The 23,532-nt window shown below is 36.0% G+C and overlaps 1 long non-coding RNA gene across 1 annotated transcript; it reads left to right on the top strand.

The window, feature by feature from the left end:
- The first annotated feature begins 13,391 nt into the window (after nucleotides 1-13,391).
- On the top strand, nucleotides 13,392-16,389 carry LOC148997635 (uncharacterized). Its single transcript, XR_016147471.1, has 3 exons — nucleotides 13,392-13,528; nucleotides 13,605-13,669; nucleotides 15,958-16,389. It is a non-coding gene; the product is annotated as an uncharacterized LOC148997635 (long non-coding RNA).
- The last annotated feature ends 7,143 nt before the right edge of the window (nucleotides 16,390-23,532 follow it).

Here is a 23,532-nt window from a genome sequence, read left to right as displayed (position 1 = left end):
GTTTGCAGTACAAACATATAACTTGGGAATTTGATCTGAAATCAGACACACAGCACTGACTTGATTTGTTGTTGGTAACAACCGTTGTTGCAAAGCTGTTTCTAATTGTATTCCTAGGTTGAGGTTTCTGCTGCACAGTTTGAGTACTCTGAATATCACCAAAAAATGGATCAGATGACATTTTGACTTGACGTTCAACAAATGTAACAATGTCCCTGAACTGCGCTCTTCGATTGTGCCTTTCCATTAGTTCACAAGCAACAGTTCTCCAATTTTCCCTTAATTTATAAGGCAGCTTCATGATGACTATTTTTAAATTGCTTGGCATCTCCAGCTCCTTCATATACTCAATTTCTTCCATAGCATTACAGCATCCACGCAAAAAAAGAGCATAACTATGCAATGAACTTACATCCTCTGATTTTACAGAAGGCCATCCAAGTACTTTCTCTATATATGCAGTGGCTATTTTGAACTCATTACCAAAATGTTCCTTTAGCAATGCTTTAGCTTGCACATATCCTCTTTGTGGATCCATGTGCTGGCAACTGCGCACAAGTTCCTTAGGTTGACCTTGCGTATATTGTTCCAGAAAGTACAAACGATCTCGATAATTACTGGTTTTGTCCTCTATTCCATGTTCAAAAGCTCTGATGAAAGTTCTATATTGCAAAGGATTACCATCAAACACATTAATATCTCTTTGAGGCAGTGTGCTGGCTTGATGCTGTTGTACAAGAAGAGCAGTAATCTCATTTTGCTTTTGCATTATACTGTAGATGTTTGACGTTGATGTTCCATTACTGTTCTGTATTACACTTGAAGTTTGCATTTGTGAAACAGAATGAAGATCAGATTGCAGTGCACTGTGAGTTTGCTGAATCACATTCCTTGGCTTATATTCCTCAACATGAGGGTTAAGAGTAACTTCTTTGCCGCTCCTTGTAGTTCCTGTATCATAATATGCATTCATACCATCAGAAAGGGTTTTAGGATGCTGATTATCAGAGTTGTTTAAAACCGCAATTTTAGCAGTAGCAGCAGCGATTTCTGCATCAATATCCATTTGCTCTTGTCTTCGCCTCAGTTGTTCCTGTTGTACCTCCAAAGCATGTTTTTCCTTTAAAGCAGTTGCACGTGCAATTAATGCAGCCTTTTCTGCTTCTGCTATAATTCGTGCTGAAGAAGCAGAAGATCTCCCAGTACGCACACTGCTAGAACCTTTTCCACTTGATGGTTTACTTGACCCACGTGAGGAAATGTTTGAAACACTATCATTTGGTTGAATGTCCTCTTGAAAAGCATCACCATCGACACCGGAACGTGAAACTTGACTTTCAGTATTCAACCATTTTTGAACATCATCTTTGAACCCACTGAAAATTAACATCTTTCCATTGAACCATGTTTGTTGCTTTTCCTGTTCGTCATTGGGCAAAAGAACCATCACAGAATTGTGCACTTCTCTTGCTTCATCACACAATCTTATGAATTTCCCAAAAGAACATTGCACTTCCTTTTCATACTCTCGGTTAAGCATAAAATCTTTTATAATAACCATCAAGTTGTTTGCTTTTTTGACTTTAGTTGTTCTTGTTTTCTGCAATGCTTCCAATTTTTCTAATAATGCCTTTGGAGTAAGTTTGATACGCCGTTTTTCTTTCACGGACTCAACCTCAATCCTTTCAACCGGTACACTTGTCTCTGTTTGTTTACCAGCCGCCATAACCTCTTCAACACCGTTATTCACACTCATTTTCACAGTGTGCCAAGTTCATTTCCCTTGTCAGTAACTTGTCAGCAACCAATGCATTGGATTTACGCTATTAAAAGTGTGCACACTTCATATGTAGCGCTAAACATACCTTGAATCCATTAGCTCACTTCGTCGCAACTGGTCCTTAAATCACGTCCGGTCCAATTAATCCAAACCTCATCGGAATCCATAGAAAGCTCAAAAGTTCCAAAAGTGATGCGTGATAATCCACAAAGAAGCAATTTTTGACAAAATGTAGCGACAATTGACCATCTTGTCACTCAGAGGTGTTTGTAGGGATATCTGACGCGTGGCTCCTAAACAAACTCACTTCAGTCCAGTACTTCATTTACACAGTTTATTTTGGTTTCAGCTCAGATGCTCAAACAGCTTGCCATCACCAGTTATCATGTCCTCTCTTGATCTTGACACGGTCAAAAATTGTTTGCTTCCCATTACACCTGGCTTCTCTTACTCGTTGGTTACCTTTATACCAAATAAAACCCATACTCCACCCAGTGTTCACCAGTGGAAATACAACAGACATTAAATGAACATAATGGCTCTTACAAGTGTGTATATATGAATAAATAATGTAGTTTGCAAGTATTTAATCATATTCATGAGAGGAGCATGCTGAGAACTTTTGATTGGTCGGCTCCTCAACCGTTTCCCAGAGCCGTAGAGATAACACAACCGAGGCTGCAGTTTCAGGACTCAGCATAGTCTCGATGGGACTGACAGGAAGAACGAAAGACTCAGACCTGGCTGATCCCGAACTCGAGAGATGAACTAATCATTTTGTATGGTGCCCTCCAATTGCCAACGTTGGCAAGACTGAACGTGCTATCTGTGTAATTGAGTTCAGACAGTATCTTTCTCTCAAAATCGTTCAATACCGTTTATGCATCAGTAAGTCAAGCCAGTGCATAAAATATCAATTTCGCATCGTTTCTTTTAATAGGATAAAAAAAAAACTGAACAAAGATCAATCTTCCCACACAGCGCGAGTTTATCTGGACACTTGCCAAACTCGTTATGAATTCAATGACGCACGTTACACTGCACAACGAGCTCTTACTGTATTTACATGATCGTGTCTGCATTGGTGAAAGCAGAGAGAAACTGCGTTACAATCATGATAATATCCTCCTCGCGATCGACAGACTGTCCTCTGCTGCTCAATGCTCATCGCAGCAACACTTTGATGGGAATAGATCTTCAAAAACATCTCACGATTAGTTCATCTCGATAGCTGTAATAGTAAAAACGTATAAGCTGTGGTAAAATTATTCGGGAGAGTTTCACATGTATAGCTATTTCATATGCAAGCGTGTCAGCCAATCACAGCAGAGGCCGGATTACACACAGCAGACACGCCCCTTCAAACAGAGCGTTCAAAGCAGAGGCTAAAATCAGGCTAGGAAAAATGCCTATATTTATAATATTTTTGATCTAAAAAACATACTAACATTGCAGGAAATATTATAAAATGATTTTAAAAAACATTCTGGGGCACCTAACATTTGAACAAACAATAAGCATCATGTTAAAGAAAAGCAGACTCGTTTATCACCAGCGCACAGAAAGCCTGCAGCTTGGATCAAAATCAATGTACTTTCATTAACTGGTAGTTCTGGTTATTATGAAGTGATGATTGACTGTATCCCACTGAAACAAAACAGTGATTATAACAGGTCAGGGGATCTCTGGATAATCCTTAATTCGTTTGTAATTATAAAACGAAAATACAGTTTTTCTGTTTTTTTGTTTCAAATAGAAAAAACAAATAACCGTTTTTGGTGTCAGAATCAAAAAACGAAAAACCAATTAAAAACTGCCCATTTTTCGTTTTTTTGGCGATCATTTTATCGTTATTCATTTTTGAACAAAGAATGAAGTGAGTCTTTGAACTTCTGTCAATTCGTTTTTCGTTTATAAGCCAAAAACGGAAGTCACGTGGTCCATTCCTTATTTGGAAGCGAATGTAACCGGAAACACTTTCAAAATAAAAGTAACTTAGCGAGGTGATGGTAGACTAAAACTGAACTAATATAACATTTTTTAGTACAACTAAAGTAGCACTGGGTGTGAATAAGACTTTAGTTAACTGAAATAAAAATGAAAACAAATAAAATAATAACTCTGGCTGTTAGGGAGAATTAAACATTTGTAAGAGCATTGGTGAATAGGGCCTACAGCTATGTATGCTATGAGCAGGGCTCTGCATTGCAACTCTTTCACTAGCATATATGGCCTAAAATGTTTTACAAGCATAGTGGGTGAGTGAAGACTAAAACCTACTGTAAATGTTATAAGGTTATATTATACTTTTATACATTTATAGTTCCTCCTCCAAATTGTGGTTATTATCCTCTGCAGTGGACAGATGTAGATTTAGCCAGAGTCAGGATGTCACTGTGCAAAAACACAATTTATAAAATATATATTTCATAAATCATATTTTTTAAATAAAAAAAACTGAACTTCGCCTGCCTTCCAGCTCCCCTTTCTATACCTATACTATAGCACTATAGCTGCTAAAAACTCTCAGCTTCCACCATCTACTGTTACCCCTTCTGTGTCAAAACAAAACTCTTCCAAAACAAATCTAGAAAGTTTTAAAACGTTTTATTTTTCCTTTGCATTTTTCTCCAGTGTAATATTATTATGTTAGTTAAGTAGATTATATATTTTTAACCCTTGTGCATCAATTATATAGAGGACAAAAATGTCTGTGTCAAAAAACTGTCATACAAATGTGAAGCTTGGAGCACAGACTTAAGTTGGTATCATTTTAAAGAAGACCCATGGCAGATTATTGCTGAAGTAAACTAAAGCTTAATTAAAATAATAAGTGAAGAGTTCAGATGCAAAAGCCTCTAAGTGCCATTTGAAATTTTCTTCTAAAATTATCATTTTTATCAAGCCTGTATATTTAAGTTCAGTAATTTCACTTAAGTGGCAATAAAGATTACCTATTAATTGTCATTTAAGTGAAATTACTGAACTTAAATACACAAGCTTGATAAAAATGGTCATTCTACAACAAAATTTCAAATGGCACTTAGAGGCTTTTGCATCTGAACTCTTCAAGTAGTAAATCCAAAAAAAAAAGTTATATAGGTATAAGTTTATGAAAATTATTTGTAAAAAAATATGATTTATAAAATATATATTTTATAAATCAGGTTGAACTCTAAAACTGCAAGAAAATCAAAGCCATGAATCTGAATAGGTTGTGTTCCAAATTTGAGTTGGACAGGCCGATCTCAAAATAATGAGCTTTCGGTAAGAGTTTGTTTGGGTGCAGTAACAGATTTTCCCCACTGGGTGTCAGCAAAACTCCACTGGTGCACACAGTGATTGGATTTTAGATTTGCAAATTTGAGTTTTTCTCTCTCAAATATTACAAGTACACAAACACATATACACACACAAAAAAATGTATTACACACATACAAACCACACTCTGACATCCACCCACACAATTATTGTTGATAAGCAGAAAACAGGAATAAAGCAACATTTGTTTTATAGGCCAAACCTGGACAACTGGCACCATCTGGTAAAAAAAAAAAAATTGTAAAAATAAAAATTTTGGAGCCTTGCCAACAGAATAAAAGCCTCTTAACAAAGATTGCATCATTTTATAGTTAAATGACCCTGGGATTAAAAATTGCGGTTTCAATGGGAACATTTTTGTCCAAAAGGCGCTGATAGGGAGTATTTTGTGTACCTAATGCAAAATTGTTATTATTTTTTTAAGAAAATGGCGGTGAAATAGTAAAATTTCATAAAAATACACACCTGTGCCAAATTAGCATTAACACAGGTAAAGTGATTAAAAAACTGATAAGGACAAAAATGTCCATAAGGATGCACAAGGGTTAATCCAGCTTGTAGTTCTCATTAGTTACTTGTGTGTGAAACCCACTTGGTCAAAAATGAGCTGGGACTTTCAGATCTTTTAGCGCTTTTTTGGGGTTTAATTCTGTTTGGTGAACCACCGGGTAAAGGCAGTGCTCTGTACTTTTGGTACTTGTGTAAAGTAAAATAAAAGTGTTTAGTTTTTTATTTTTTTAGCATTTAGTTTTTCTCCCTGGTACTCGTGTCAGGGCCTCCCCAATACCTGTCCTGGAGGATGTGAGCCTGTGCACTGTGTGCAGGGTTAAGGACTGATGATAGTAGCAGGACTGGCCCCTTCACCTACCGTCACTCTCTCTTCAAATAAATGCTGGACAGGACAAAGCAGAACACCACTCCTTCCTCTGGCACCATAAAAGGGCCTTAATTGTTGTCACTTTCAGATATGTATGGTTTATGTTAAGACACATCTTTGTGGATTTTGTGGCACTGCTTTTGTGGAATTGGATGATGTCAGTTTATGACTTTAATTACAAATGTACATCATAATGTACAACGGTACAGTGAATCTCTGCATTGCAACTCTTGCACACACAACCAACACCACACTTTATGTAAAAAAAGATTGGAGAGCATTATTTATTATCTTTAACTTCAGTAAAGCAGATGTAAAACACTACAAGGGGAATGTGTTGCTCTCAGGAGGTGGCTGTATTTGCACAATGACATCCTGGCTCTGGCTAAATCTACATCTGTCCACTGCAGAGGCTAATAACCACAATCTGGAGGAGGAACTATAAATGTATAAAAGTATAATATAAACCTTTTAACATTTACAGTAGGTTTTAGTCTTCACTCGCCCACTATGCTTGTAAAACATGTTAGGCCATATATGCTAGTGAAAGAGTTGCAATGCAGAGCCCTGCTCATAGCATACATAGCTGTAGGCCCTATTCACCAATGCTCTTACAAATGTTTAATTCTCCCTGACAGCCAGAGTTATTATTTTATTCGTTTTAATTTTTATTTCAGTTAACTAAAGTGTTTTTCACACCCAGTGCTACTTTAGTTGTACTAAAACAAGTTATATTAGTTCAGTTTGAGTCTACCATCACCTCAGTAACTGTAGTTACTTTTATTTTGAAAGTGTTTCCGGTTACATTTGCTTCCAAAAAAGGAAGGGACCACGTGACTTCCGTTTTTGGTTTATAAACGAAAAACGAATTGACAGAAGTTCAAGACTCAATTCATTCTTTCTTCAAAAGGGAATAACGATAAAATTATTTCCAAAAACAAAAAAACGTGCAGTTTTTAATTGGTTTTTCGTTTTTTGATTCTGACACCAAAAACGGTTATTTGGTTTTTCTATTTGAAACAAAAAACAGAAAAACGGTATTTTCGTTTTATAATTACAAACGAATTACGGATTATCCAGAAATCCCCTGACCGCACACCTCTATGAATTGACTTACGACTTCAATGACATTTGCCACCTTTCTTCTCTCCTCCTCTCCTCTCGCGCAGGAGACAGACATTATTCTGCCGCGAATGTGACGCGAATTGTCACACAAGCAAATCTGAAATGTTGTATTAATTGATTAGTTGCTGGGTCTCAAGTTCAGGCTATTGCCGTCTGATTCTGTTAGTTCACCTCACCTCCTGATCCGAGACGTTCATTCTTTTGCAACTTCATATTTATCAGGTTTGTTCTCCTCCTCTCGTGTCGTTAGTTGTTGACTCGTCAGTGTCTGACTCTGATCTGTGCTGTCTGCTGGACCGTGCCGTGTGTGATATACAAAATGATTAGTTCATCTCTCGAGTCTGGAGTTCGGGATCGGCCAGGTCTGAGTCTTTCGTTCTTCCTGTCAGTCCCATCGAGACTATGCTGAGTCCTGAAACTGCAGCCTCGGTTGTGTTATCTCTACGGTTGAGGAGCCGACCAATCAAAAGTTCTCAGCATGCTTCTCTCATGAATATGATTAAATACTTGCTAACTACATTACTAAATCATATACACACTACTATCATTACATGAGACATGTACTTACGTATAGTAATGTAAGTTAGTTTCTCTGCTTTTCTTTTAACATTTGATGCATATTGTTTGTCATAACTAACCAGCGCACAGAAAGCCTGTAGCTTGAATAGGATCAAATCAATGTTCATTCCTCTAATGGTAGATCTGGTTATTACATAGTGATGATGGTGCCATCCTGTATTTGACTGTACAGTGATCATATCACTATTCTGATCTGTTAACCAGTATTATCGTTACTCATTAATTCTTCTGTCTGGTTTAGTGAAGTGATGAGAGCTTAAATCACGTGTCATGCGTGAGATATCGCATCTCTGATCCATTAACCAGAATTACAGAAGACATATTTCAAAAGGTGTAAATGAATCTACTCCGCCAGAATACTGTTATAAACATGAGCCTCGCCTGATCGGTCGTGGCGGCGGTGTTGCAACAATCCATAAAGATATTTTTAATGTTACTCAGAAAACAGGTCACAGGTTTAATTCATTTGAAGTTGGAAGGTTTAATTCATTTGAAGTATTTGTGCTAAATGTTACGCTCTTAGATGTAAGAAGGAAATCCATATTATCTCTAGCCCTGGCTACTGTATAGACCTCCAGGGCCATATGCTGAATTCCTAAAAGAGTTCGCAGACTTTCTCTCGGATCTATTGGTGAATGTCGATAAAGCAATAATTGCTGGAGATTTTAACATACACGTAGATAATAAAATGATGCTTTAGGGGCTGCGTTTACAGACTTATTGAACTCCTTTGGGGTTAAACAAAACGTCAGTGGTCCCACTCATCGTCTAAATCATACACTAGATTTAATTATATCATATGGAACCGATCCAACTGATATAGATATTATACCGCAAAGCGATGATGTCACTGATCATTACATGGTAACTTGCATAATACGTACTGCTGAAATATGTCATGTTGCACCACGTTATAGACCAGGCAGAACAATCCTTCCAACCACTATAGATGGATTCTCAAATAGCTTACCTGATCTATCTAAGCTGCTAAGTGAACCCAAACAAACAGATGAATTAGAGGAAATGACTAGCAGTTTAAGCACCATTTTCACTAGTACATTAGATATTTTTGCACCAATTAGATTAAAAAAGGTTAGAGAGAAAATTAAAGCACCATGGTACAACAGTGCTACGCATGCTATCAAGAGAGAAGGGCCGTCGCCAGAACAAACCAAATGGGGTTTAATTTTCATAGGGGGGCACACTTTTTTAATGACCTGAGACAGACCAAGACAACAACCCATATTAGGCTTTAACTAAAATAGACCACAATAGTCTTGTTTTGTTCCTTTTATTTAAATAAAATACTTCACCGTATGATCTCAACGTCTCTGTTTATTTTCTCTTAAGATTTCCACATATAGCTTGCTAGCCTAGTAGCCTATCCACAAGTTTCCGAGGGGCGCTCCTGTAAAAAATAAAGTGGGTGAAACTTCCGGTGACGCGGCGGAAGTAGCATTCCAATGGTATTTTGTGTGTTAGTTAGCGAAGAGGCTAGCTGTTTTTCTGAGAATTATTTTACTATTTAAAGACGCAAATCTTTATGAGAGATGTCGTTACGGAGCTCAGGGACAACATGTGCTGTTCGCGGTTGTATGTATAACCGGATTAAACTAATTCAGTGGCTTAAACGTGATTGTTTTGAACATAAGCTGAAAACGAAATCACAGTGATCCTGCCAACGACTGTAGTTTCCATCACCTCCCAAAAGACGACGAATCTTCCTGTGTACATTTGTTTAAATTCTTAATATTCTATAAACTCTATCAGCATGTGATTGGCTGTTCGCTACTGATGTTACAGCTAAACTCAGGATCAAAGCCTGTGTTGACAGAATACCAAATGTGCCAGTTAATGTATTCAAGCAGCACATTCATTTATAATTTTGAATAAACTCCAAAGCACAATGACTAAGTGTGTATTTTTTATTTTAATTGTTTGTCAGCTCGCACAACTGTCTGTCACCATGCCTTGATGAGTATTGATTATTAATAATGTTATTATAATACTCCCAATCAACGACTGCGGAGGGTAAAGGTACTGTTATTTCACCCTTTTTAATTTCGTTGAGGTTGTGTTCCCACATCGTTAGCTAGTTTGGATCGCTATAACTTGAATGACTGTCAACTGTTGATTGAACGAGTGTGAAGTATGTCAAATCGCGCTTTGTTTACTTCCAACCGGAAGTCGCGCCCACTTTTGACGCAAGGCCTCATGGGACGTAGGAAACTTGTGGATATTTTTTCTTAATCTGCATAGTTCGTCACTTACACAACACAGTGCCATCTAGTGGCTTTCTTGAGTAAAAGGCGCAAGTAATATCATTAGTCCAAAGTCCAAAGTATAACCAATTTGATTTATGACTCTACACTTCATAAACATGGTCACAAAAGCACCTGGTTTCCACCAACAATTCAGCCAGGGGCGATTCTAGGATTTTTTCAACTGGGGGGCACAAGAGGGGCCACAATTATTACAGAGGGGCCAGTCTTATGTTGTGTATTTATGTAGAACTATAGATATCCAAATCATTTCAAGTTCAGTAAGCTTTAAAATCAGCAATAAACAGTGATACCCTGTTATCTTTTAATAGCAGTTATTTACTGCTCTAAATCAAAACAATAAAATACAATTTATATTAACTTTTCACTTTACAAAAGTGATAGAAAAACTGTAATAAATAAAATAATCCAATGTATTAGTGTCCAACTCACAAATAATAATAGAACAGCCTTATTTGCATAATTATATTAATCATTCATATAATAAATACACAATTAATGAATTCATAAAACTGTAATAAAATTGTATACATCTTTTTCCCCACATCCTATTCAATTTGCATTTCAGCAGTTGCAGTAAATTTGCATTGATGAATAGACCAAATCTGCTTATTTCGAGGAAGGCTAATTAGTCTTGAGCATATTGATTGTAAAATATGACATATAATACTTTGTTAGATAGCTACTTTTTCAAAAAGGTATGATTTAGTTTAATGTAATATATGTGGATCATAGAAACAGTGACGTAATTATCCAGTAGTATTAATTATTTATTTTGCTATTTAATCATGCATTTTTATTTAATTATCTTTTTTATATATTTTTTATTTGAGAATGTTTCTGGATGCAGGGATTAAATTAAAAAAATTCTTTTGACTGATTTTTTTTTTTTTTTTAGGCCAAGTCATATTCCTGTAACTTTATTTAAATAGTCGAGACCAATAGCGTTTTAAGGAGAGATGTTTTAAACCGATCAAATATTGCCAGTTTGCGTAATTTAAAAGCTATTTTAATCTATGAAAAACAATTACTTATCTTGACAAATAGGCCTAATCAACCATCTACATAACTTTTCAGTGCATGTTTTTATTTATCTTATAAGACCAAACAATGCTAACTGGCTGAGGGAAAAGTGAAGTTTCATAACTTTATATATTTAACTGGCTATTTAACTTTAACTTTGTATCCCATTAGAGAGCTGACTTATATGTTTAACTGAATTGTTTACTTTATTTCTCATTGTATAGCTTATTATAGCCTGGCTACTTATACTTTTGAATGGGATATTATCAATAAAACTGACATTTAACAAAAGAGACAGGGTTGTAATTTTATATATTCTAAAATATATAAAATATTCTTTATGTTTTTACTATACATTCTCTTCACTGTGTGTAATACAATAAAACGATACATGTCTGTTTGTTAAATGTCAGTTTTAATGATCAATAATGTTTCACATTTTTAAAATGAAAACAAAAAGAAGCAGGGTTGTGTTTTATATTTCGTGTTATAAATATATGCAGTGAAGATAGTCAATGTGAGTACCTGAACCACATTTTTGTGGCCATTAATCTGTTCATGATAATATGTCCATTTATAAATTAAATGAGGCAGAGTGCTGTTTTATATGTATTTCGTTTTATTGTTGATGAAAAGAAGCAAAGTTGTGTTTTATACCATATAAGAGATAACCGGAGTAGCCGCGTGCTGAGTGACGCGATCAAGAACGCGCTATTCCATTAGCAGAATGACCGGACTCGCGTCCTCTCGTCCTCGGGAGTTCGTTCTCCGAAGTTTGCGTTCTTGGTATTGAGAAACGACCAATATTGACCCGCGTTCTGTTTTCTATCATACGACCGCAGCAAACGAGCGAGCAGTAGCCTGACATGCACTTCTCAAAATCTAAGACTAATTGAGTGAACATGGAGCAGTTTTTCCGTGAGCGGGAATTGAAAAACCGGAGTGGACCATGAGCGAAGTGATTACAGAATGCTTAGAGTGGAGAGAGGAACGTGCTTTCGCTCCACTCCAGGCTTTATCACATTCCCCTCAGCAGGGTGAATACACATCGTCTTTCCTTAAAAAATAATAAGCTGTTTAAAATATATCAACTTACCGTGTGGTTTTGAGAAGCATCGCGCGACGCGGAATCATGAATTATTCTACTACAAGCTGAAAGATTATGATTTGAATTTTTGAGTGACAGACAATTAGAAGGGTGGGGGCACACTGGGGGGCCAATCAGTTTTCAGGAGGGGCCAGTGCCCCCATGGCCCCTCCCCTGGCTACGCCACTGAATTCAGCAATAATAAAAGCAATGCATTACATACTGCAATACAAATTTAGCAATGTAGCAGACAAATTCTCCATTCCTACCTTTCTTATACTGTCTGTTCCTACCATCTCATTAGCTCCAGAGTCGTCTCCACGCACGTTGTTGTTGGTCAAAGTCGTCTTTGTCAACGACAAAACTTTAAACCACTTTTTACTAGCATAAGCTTTGCTGTAGCCAGGCCTACAAAACCGTCAGAATTTGATTCTCGGATCTCATACTGTATGCTTATTGTAATTTGAAGAAATAAAAATACTAACACAAAAATAACAAATTGAAAGGTCTGCTGCTGGAGACTTGCCATTGGCTGTTGAATGTGAATAATTAATGAGGCAGGTCTTTGCAAGGTTTGGGTGCTGTTTCGGGATGTTTTAACAGTCATTTATGAAAACAATTATATTTCAAGTTACGTTCTGTGTAATAATGTGTTGAATAATGAATTTCTAAATAATTTCTGAAGATAATGTATTATACATTCCTACCGTTGTAGAGCTTACCGTTCCTGTGAGATAAGTTCTGCATAAACAACTAATCTCTATTTGATAATTGTTAATATAAACGTTAAAATGTAGTATCAAACTGATATATGGGTGGGCACAGTGAGTCAATTGGGAGAGCATTGATCCCCCTTGAGGACGGGCCTGGGCTCTGATCCGGCAGGCGTGACTTAGGCTGAGAGGATACTGTGGGTTTGTGTTGTTCCTCTTCAGTAAAACCTACAGTAAAATTTGAGCCACTTAACGAAAGGACATAGTCAGTGTATTCCTGTAGGGAAAAATGAATTTTCCCCCCATGCAGTTTATAGCACAACAATTCATTTAATCCATGATGGAAAATGTCCTTTAACGCTACTTCATTAAAAGTCCACTTGGTTGGAGATTTCCAGAAATTCAAACACATTGTTCTCAATAGTTCTGTTACCTTGACGTAGGCAAAGTAGGGCAACTGCTGGGTTCATAGTTGCGGGTCAAGTATTCTGTAAAGGATCCACTAGAGGCAAGTCTAGATGAGAACCCAAGTGCAGTTTATTCAAAATAACAGGTAACAAGATCAAAACATAAACCAAAGCATGACATGGCATGAAACCGTGTGTAACCCACACAAGGTTACTGATGTGCAATACCTTTTTTAAGCCACCAGGGGGTGGGGCGTACACTCCAGGGAGTTTAAAAAAAAAAGCAACGACACATCTTTCTTTTATTAAAGACATTGTCCGAACGCATCAACTGGTATGGAAATATCCTTTGAGAAATAGAAATTCTAAGAGAAAACTTGTACTAAATTGTAATGTTATGTGTCCATAAGGTTGAAAGCTGTGAGAGAGAAAGTTAGATCGTACGACTTTGCAAACTCCTCAAGATATATCTCCGGTAAGAATATTAATGTTGATTTGAGTGTTATGCTGGCCGTGTTAGCTTCAGCATAGAAAAAAATACTGTTCTTATAAAACCAATCGGAGTTCTGATCCTGATTCTTACTATCTGATATCATATAGACGCAGATTCTGATTGTTTTATGCTGTTCGAGATGTGACCCATGTGCTCGTAAAAGATCGCAAATCGCGCTAGCCAAGTGCTAATGATTAGCATTTACAATGTGGATTCGTCCTGATTTTAGCTCTGTTGTTAGCTCAGCTAAACTGGTAACTATTAAAGCAGATCTTTTATAGTTTTCCCAATGTTAAGTGTGTTAACTGTTGATTTAAAATTCATTTGATTGAGTGAGTATTCATTTTATTACTTGTTATCTGTAAGATAAGGGTGATTTAGTTCATTTAATTGCCAACCTACATATTTGCACTCTATATGAGGAACATAAGATCATATTAACTGTTAAAAAGAGTGAATATATTAAAATGTGCTGTTAAAATGTTATTAAGATGCATAAATAGATTTAATAGAAGTTAAAAACAGAAATATCTGGGTTCAGAGATGTCAATATAATATTTCATACTGTGAGATGGAAGTACAAGATTGAATTATTGATTGTTTATTGTAACTGACCTATTTTATATGGTGTGTTGTGTATCTATTCATTTCATATAATGATTAGAGTATTTATATCCTGTACTAGGGCTGGGCGATATATCGCACGATATTGTTATGCGCATCTAATCAGTAAAAGCCGGTTCCTTGATTAGCAGTAAATCACCTTCACATGCTTTCAAATGGACGATATGAGTGTTAAAGTTAATGAGATAATTAAGTGATTAATTTAGTGATGATTGAGCATTATTGAAGACACCTGATGATCACAAGCAGAATCGCTGGGACAAAATCACAAATTGTTAGTCACCGTTATGGAGATCAGTGTCTGCTTTAGTTGGGCTCTTGACACTTATACTTTCACTTTAAATTTTGTGTCTTTGCTTTATTATTGATTAATAGCAGTCAAATAAGACATCTTTGATCTTATAGTGTTGGTTATGTTTTGACATAATCATGCTGTGATCTGTAAAATGAAACTTTTCAGATGGTTTGGCTTAACTTGTTAGCAAGATTTTAGTGATTGTACTGCATATCTGTACTTTTCTTTAAACATAAATTAATTAATAAACATTATTCTGATCCAATCACTTTCATGCTTATTTAGAAACACAGAGATGAATAATCAGCCTGTCTATCTCAACTGTGGTGGCGAAATTAATCATTGTTGCCACCAATCACAACTCATTAATGGCTCCCATCATGCATTGCGGTTTGAATAAATTATGATCTGAATTGTCGATGTAATTAACTTTTCCTACTTGAATATTCTACTCGTCACCGTTGTAGAGAAGCATTGACTGAATCTTGAGGTCTGTGTGTGCCTAAAGGAAAGGTTTTTTTCTTTTAAGCAACTTTTGAGAAAACTGTCTATTATAGCCTATTTAACATTCTGGACATTTATTCAGAATCTAAGTCATACACTAAGCATCAGAATAAATTATGTTATAAATATACTTTATTATACATTATATATATATATATATATATATATAATTATATAATTTCAAATGATAAATGTCATTATATGACCAAAATCATTTTATTATTGTTTATTTTTGTTCATCTGATAGATATAACTCAGATGCAACAGCAAATTAAAATATAAAGTTAATTATATAAGGGTGAAGAGCCCAACTAAAGCAAACACTCATCTCCATAACGGTGGCTTAAAATTTTAGATTTTTTCCTTGTGATTCTGCTTTAGGTGTCTTCAATAATGCTCAATCATCACTCATTTAATCACTTAATTATCTCATTAACTTTAACACTCTTGAGTGTGGACTCATATACACTCCCAGGTGTGTTAGTTTAACACGGGAGGTTTTGTCCTGACGAAGAGCCGTAGTTCACTGACCAGCTGAGCCATATCGCATTAAATATCGATATCGATATGTCCTCGATATTAACGCGATTTGGCTCAGCTTGTCAGTGATCTACGGCTCTTTGTAGTGAATGCCACTCCATCTGAAAGCAGGTGAAGGTGATTTACTGCTAATCAAGGAACCGGCTTTACTGATTAGATGCGCATAACAATATCGTGCGATATATCGCCCAGCCCTATCCTGTACCATTTGGATATATATTGATTTGAGTTGAATGGATTTAAGTTGAATTGAATTTGAGTAGAAATGAGTTAACAGTAACTAATGTATTGTGTACTGTATGCATAGATTGGTTTTTTGAGAGGATTGAATCATCTGAATCTGACCTGCGGTCAGTGGCGAGCCAACCAAAGAGACTACTGAGTGAACCGAGAGCCTGGTGTGGCCAGCCGTGGCATCTTCGGAACCATCTTCATCTTTTTCCTCCATTATACACAGATAAGAGCATACATAAACCTACCCGGGTAGTGAAACGAACATACGTCGATACTTTGAGGAACACACATACACACCAAATACTGTTACGGACTCTTTATTTTATTTGAGTTTTATTTTGGGTTCAGTGTGCGGATGTGCACTCAGGAAGCCGGCTTAGATAGGCAGGGAATGTAAATAATTGTCACCAATTTGTACGATACATCTCTTGAGCTTCATATGTATTGTTTCTTTTATCTATTGAACTAACTGTTATTAATTTGTTCAATACATCTCTTGAGCTCATCTGGGTTGTGTTCTCTCTTTCCTGCTAACGTTCCAGGCTCCGTAGTCGTATACCTAGAACTCTGATATTGGCCAGTTTGACCTATAGCTGATTAGATTGGTCGTCAGGTCTACTCAAAACCCAAGAGAGGGTTACACGTGGCCATAAACTTACACAAGCAGTGATTACAGGAAACAATACTTGACAGAGACACATGGAAAACATGAGGGTTTAAATACACAGACTAATGACAAGACAAGGGACACCTTTGAACAATGAACAGACAATTAACCAATGACAAGACACTTGGCAGGATCACATGACAAACAGGTAATCACACAATCAGACATGAAACATGACATGAACAAACCAAAACATGACAGAGACCAGACTAAATTGTGACATTATAGACTCCTGGGGTATTATGGACACATAAAATAATGAAAATATGTAATGGTTAAAAATTCACTAATTTGTTAAAACTCATTTACAATAATACATTTGTTTTTATAAAGGTATATCATGAATTGAGAATAAAAAAAAAACAGTTATAATATGGCCATTTTGTAAAAAGTTATAAGAAATAAATCTTTAGGTAATTAGACAAAAAGGGTCCTCCACATTCAAGTATCATAGGATGCAGAAATAATGTAAAGTAAAAGCTATGTATGTTGGTAGTTGGCAAAACTGTCAAACTGTTATGTGACTGTCAAACATAGTAAATTACTTTTGCAGATATTGCAGTTCAACCTTTTTTTGTCATTGTTTATTTACATTACAAGTCATGAACCTTAATGTCCTTTAAAGCAGTGGTTCCCAACCTTATTTTGTCTGAGACCCCCTTCTCCCCAAGAAAACATTTTAGGGCCCCCCTTCACATTTGATCTCATTATCGCTCTTGTAAGCTTGCAGTAAGGATGACGATTTTTTTTTTTTTTTTCAAACAAACGGTATGTTTATTACTGTAACCATATATATTTATGGAACAATTAAAGACATACTATTGTAACTACAATAACAAAAACATCAGTAGGCCATTTTCAATTATTTATTTACTCCTATAGCCTATAAATTGGCCCTATTTGAAATAGAAAAAAAAAATGAATATAGGCTATTACAAAATGAATGCTGTCTGGGACCACAATACTTGTATGTTTACTGCATGTTATTTGTGAAGCTTTGTCAATCAGTGTGAGTAATAATTTGGTCAATACGTGGAGAGATCTTTGACAAAGCAAGACGCATATCATCCTCAAGGGTCAGTCTGGCCCTGTGTTTGGTTTTAAGGGCTGTCATGGTTGAAAACCCAGCTTCACAAAGGTAGGTGGTGCTGAAGGGAATCAACACCTTCATTGCAGCTGTGTGACAGACTGGGTGTTCTTCTGCAATTTTAGACCAGAATGATTGCAATGGGACCTCACTGAAACGGGCTCTCAGGCTGGCATCAGAGGATATTTCTATAAGCTTTTTCAGAAGTCTTGATGGCAGAGTAGCTGGAAGCTTTGCTTCAATTTTCTCAGTGAAGGGGTTTCTGATCCACAGAAAATCAGCTGCTTGTTTCTCAGTTAGAGCGGGGAAAGAAGGATCAAATTTCTCCAGGACCTTTGAGAGATGCACTGTTATTTGATGTTGAATGGTTTTAAAATTAAAATGTTTTTCTGCAATAAATGCATGGGTGTGCTCGAACATGTCACTGATTCCAGAGGAGACACAGGTTTTCCACTTGTGTAGTTTTCTTTTGAAAGCCTCTACTCGTTCATACTGCACCACAGTGTTTATTTTGAACCTTGCATATCCCTACGTATGGGTGAGTTCATATGGATGAAGGCCTGTTGTGTTCGGTCTCTTGGTTTGTGATAGTGGCAGCTATTGTGAAACTCACCTTTGTCATGTACTGAGTGTGGATGGCATCGTTCCTGAAGAATCACAGGGTCAAATGATATCTCATCTGGTGACAAGAGCATAGTAACTTTAAAAACTCCAATGATATCTTTACCCCCTGATAATGTATTGCGGATATACATTCAAACATTTAAAGGCTAAGAGTATGAGCATGAGTAAACTAGACAGATATCTGTGAAAAATAACTTGTGTGCCTAAAGTTGTCGACCCCCTGAATTCAGCATTTAAAAGTAAAAAGAATTTCAGTATTTATCTGTAAAAAAAAATACATATAAATAAATGATTAACTTATTGTTGGACAGTATGGTGTCTGTCTCATCATGGGCCAACATAATTAAAAACACACCTAGAGAAAAATAAATACCGGTCAAAAGTTTTAGATCGTAAGATTTTTTATGTTTTTAAAAGAAGTCTCTTCTGCTCACCAAGGCTGCAATTATTTGATTAAAAAAACATGATCCTTCAGAAATTATTATAATATGATGCTCAAGAAACATTTATGATTATTATCCATGTTGAAAACATTAATCTCTACATAACAGTCACTAATTCAAAAGTTTGGGGTCAGTAAGAATTTATTTTTTTTATTTTTGGGGGAAAGAAATTAGAAAATACTTTTATTCATCAAGGATGAGTTAAATTGATCAAAAGTTACAGTAAAGACATTTATTATGTTAGAAAAGATTATATTTTAAATAAATGCTGTCCTTTTTAACTTTCTATTCATCATAGATTTTTGGGGGAAAAAATGGTACACAACTGTTTTCAACATTGAAAATAATAATTTATGTTTTTTGAGCATAAAATCAGCATATTAGAATGATTTCTGAAGGTAATCAGCAACAGTAATGATGTTGAAAATTCAGCTTTCAAAATACATTTTAAAATATATTAAAATAGAAAACAGTCATTTTAAATTGTCATAATATTTCACAATATTACTGTTTGTCATTTCTTTTCTTCATCAAATAAAGCAGCCTTGGTGAGCAGAAGAGACTATATTTAAAAACATAAAAAAATCTTACTGATCTAAAACTTTTGACCGGTAGTGTATATACCAATGACCATGATATTGTCACCGGGGCGGAAGAATGATGACGGAGAAGCAGGTAGAAAAATACTTTCTTTAATCTAGCGAAACTCAGGAACAGGTAACAGGTGCGACAGCGTGTTGAACACAAACAATAGCGGACAAAGAAGTGAAGACAGGCAGGAACTTAAATACGCGGGAGGTGATGAGTGTCCATGGCAACAGATGAGGACGGAAAACTCAGACGAGGGGCACACGTGGCAAATCAAAACACACAGACAGTCCAAGGATGGTGACAGATATCCTGTTATCATTATAACGATGACCGTTATAACATTATATTTGCCAGATATTATTTAGCCTACAGGCTTCTCAAGGACAATATCACTGAAAAAAATGGGGTTAATGAATTTAAAGTGAGAGACGTCATTCAAAATACATATACATAGCTTTTTCATATGCAAGCGTGTCAGCCAATCACAGCAGAGGCCGGATTACACACAGCAGACACGCCCCTTCAAACAGAGCGTTCAAAGCAGAGGCTAAAATCAGGCTAGGAAAAATGCCTTTTATTTCTAAATTATGACTATTTTTGATCTAAAAAACATAACATTGCAGGAAATATTATAAAATGATTTTAAAAAACATTCTGGGGCACCTTTAACATTTAAACAAACAATAAGCATCAAATGTTAAAGAAAAGCAGACTTCAGTTTGTCACCAGCGCAGAGAAAGCCTGTAGCTTCAATAGGATCAAATCAATGTACTTTCATTAACTGCTAGAACTGGTTATTATGAAGTGATGATTGACTGGGCGACACTGAAATAAAACAGTGATTATAACAGTTTATCTGATCTAATAACCAGTAAAAACACTACTCACTGTTACCTCTGGCTGGTTTAGTGAAGTGATGATGGTTCTGTCACGTGGTTTGCGTGAGATGTGCAACCTCTGATCCAATAACCAGAATCACAGAGGACATAAGTTAAAAGGAAGATTACACCACTTTATATATTATTAATTATATATTGTCCCACATGACTCTGTGCTTTGGCAATAAGAGAAATCTTTTTTTCTGATGTATTGACTCATTTGCTCCATGAAGTGATTCATTGATTCACTGATTCTCATCGCCACTCTGGCGACTCCTGCTGGTCAGAACTTTTACTAACAACTGATAATGTTTCATTGAAACTGTAATCCGTTTTTTGCAATTTACAAATCATACAACATCATTAAATATGAGGGATCTTTATAATACGTGATATTATATTAAATTGTAGGGTTTGTATTGTTTCTTTTATGGAGAGCTTGATTAATCAGTCCAACAAGAGACTTTTAGGGGGCTTAGAAAACAGAACGTGGGTAAATAAGCAGAAGTGTGTGTTTTTTTTAATAATTCGCTGCTATTGTGTGCAGTTGAGTGAACAATACATGTTTACTGTGCGTGTGTCACATAAGGTGGACTTCTGCTGCTTGCAAACGGACTCTTTTGAGGAGACGTGGATTTCCAAATGTGGTGCCCTGATTTCACACACAATGCACGAATACACCGCAGGCTCACTCTCACTCGTACCCAAGGTAAATCAACAACACTATCATCCCTTACAAGTGTTTTATTTAACTGAATACATCACAATAAGCTAAAACACATGCGCAGGATACTTTACTTCCTGATAAAGTGCGCGCCCGGATTAATCCGTGCTGCTTTCACATTCACGCGAACCGCGGCACGGTTCAGGAGCAACCGAACTCCAGGCAGTCTCGGGTTCGGTACCGCAGTGCGCACCCGGGTCCCATGACAGCGTTCACATTAGCGAACCGTGCCCCGTTACCAACTAAACTGCCCCCTTAAATACAACTCTTGCTTTTTATTTCACAAGCGTCATGAAATGTGTTTTGGAGAAAAACAACCTTTTACTCTCACAAGACTGTATTATCCAGATCATTTAAACGTTACTCTCAGGAAACTTTAAAAAACACTGGCTGATGAGGTTGTTGTGAATTGTTCATGTGTTAATATGGTCACAGTTTAAAGAGACATCGGGAACACTTTATAATATCTGCATGCTATTAATCATTAGTTAAGCATTAGAAAACAGATCATTCATTCATAAAGCATTCATAGACATTAATAAGCTGTTGTTTATAAATACAGCTATAAATGATTTATTCTTGATTTATAAGCAGATTTATGTGTTTAATAATTGTATTTTCATACTTTATTAATGATCAAATAATAATTTGTAAATGAAGTATAGCATTATTTACAAACCAGTTATTTAAGAGTTGTCAGTCACTTAGAAAGTGTAAGTGAATGTAGTTTAGTACTGGGTCTTATATTTTTCAATGCACAGCAATATTGACTATGCATGTCTATATTGCATAATAATACATATTACATAATTATAAATAAAGACAAAAATACAATTACATGTAAGGTTTATCCTTTATTGTCTACAGATGCCACATACAGTACATGTGCTACAGTTTGACTCTTTGTTTCCCCCTTTTTCTTAGTGTTTTGGTTTAGTCCTATTCAGTTTTCCCGCTCCTCGTTTGTCCTCAGTTTATTCACCTGTGTTTAGTTAATTATCTTCATCCATTTCACCTGTCTCCTATTCATTATTGTCATCAGTACTCTGTATTTAGTTTCCCTCAGTTCATTCAGTCTTTGTCGGTTCTTGTAAATGTTTTGGTGTTGTTGCAAGTGTTCCTGCCCGTCTTCCTGCCAATCTGTACCTGTGAGAGTTTTCTGAAGTAAACTATATGAACTCATTGGAGCTTTTGACTTTGCCGTTCTTCAAACATGAAAAGAGTTACCACAGATTTTCAGTTCCCAGCATGCTTTGCTTCTGACTGTTTTAGGAGAGCAAATGTTAAAATGAGTTATTTGATGTGTTTTGCTCAATATTAATATACAGGAAGATCTGGTAGTGTTTAATGGTCTAGTATTTAGGAATATAAAAGGTTTTGTGGTATATTTCTGGAGTTTTTGGGGTTACCACTGTGCTGAAGAGTTGAGCCTGTGGTTCGGTTGAAGAGTTTTTGAGGTCAAAGTCTGTATCCATTACTTTATTAAATACATCTGTGAATTATTTTACACAGGTATATTCACTTTGTCTCATACTTTTATCTATTCTAGTGTGCTTTAGTGATGGGAAGCTTGGATCATTTTTACTGACTCAGATCTTTGAGTTTCGATCAGTAAAATGAATGAATCATTTATCTAGTCGTTTCATTCATTTCGGTCATTTCATAATTATATAATTAAAATGTTACGTTAAAGGACAACTCCGGCGCAAAATGAACCTTTGGTCTAATTACACATTGCTACCTAGTCAACTGTTATCTGAGTTTTGTTTTCATGATTGCCGAATGTAATTAGTTTTATCTCTAAAAACAGTTTAGCCTATAATGCTAGTATAATGCTAGTATATAGGGCATAGAGTAATGACAAATAAAAATCGCTTGTTATTGCCACTAACAAGGCTCAAAATAGCCCCACACCAACACGGCAGCATAATAAGGGTCCCTACATTCAAACCGAAGCATTGAGAACTTTGTCAGTGTCCATACAGTTTAATAAGAAGATATTTTATACACACAGTCAACTTCGAGAATACAGGAAGAAGCCATCTTTGAAAAATAGTCTCTACCAATCGATCTACGAACGCCGATCCAAGTGCGCTGAACTGTGCAGAATCTCATATGGTCCGTTGTTTCCAGAAGAAACACAAACACAAACCGTTTTCTTCTCTTCAATATGTACACGTAGTATTAAGGAATGTAATGTTTGAATAGGTAGGTGAATGCTCATCCACTACGGGGCTCCGACAAGAAGCGTGACAGGAGACAGGGAACCGTTAAACTCTTTATAGGTTTGAATATTCACACACAATGACATCATCCAGCTGTACTGAGTTCCGAATTGGTACAAGGTATTGAATGTGGTTTTTCTAGAATAAACAGAATACAAAGATACATCAGTGTGTGTCTAATAACTTTAAGTTACACAAACATAAACAGTCACTCACTACTGACACGTTATTTATATATATATATAACAACGTCACATCGGATTACAGCTGCAACCATATACACGTGAATCACTGCATATAACTAAACTAAAGTTCGGTTGCACTAGCTAAATACTTGAATACAACAATTTAACAAACATTCATCAGTTGTAACTGCGTATGAATAAATAAACTTACATTCAATCACGCA

Source organism: Pimephales promelas, chromosome 2, assembly GCF_988280905.1.
Source record: "Pimephales promelas chromosome 2, fPimPro1.hap1.1, whole genome shotgun sequence".
In the NCBI taxonomy this organism is placed as follows: Eukaryota; Metazoa; Chordata; class Actinopteri; order Cypriniformes; family Leuciscidae; genus Pimephales; species Pimephales promelas.
Note: the sequence above shows the minus strand (reverse complement) of the source record. Positions and strands in the feature narration are given on the sequence as shown.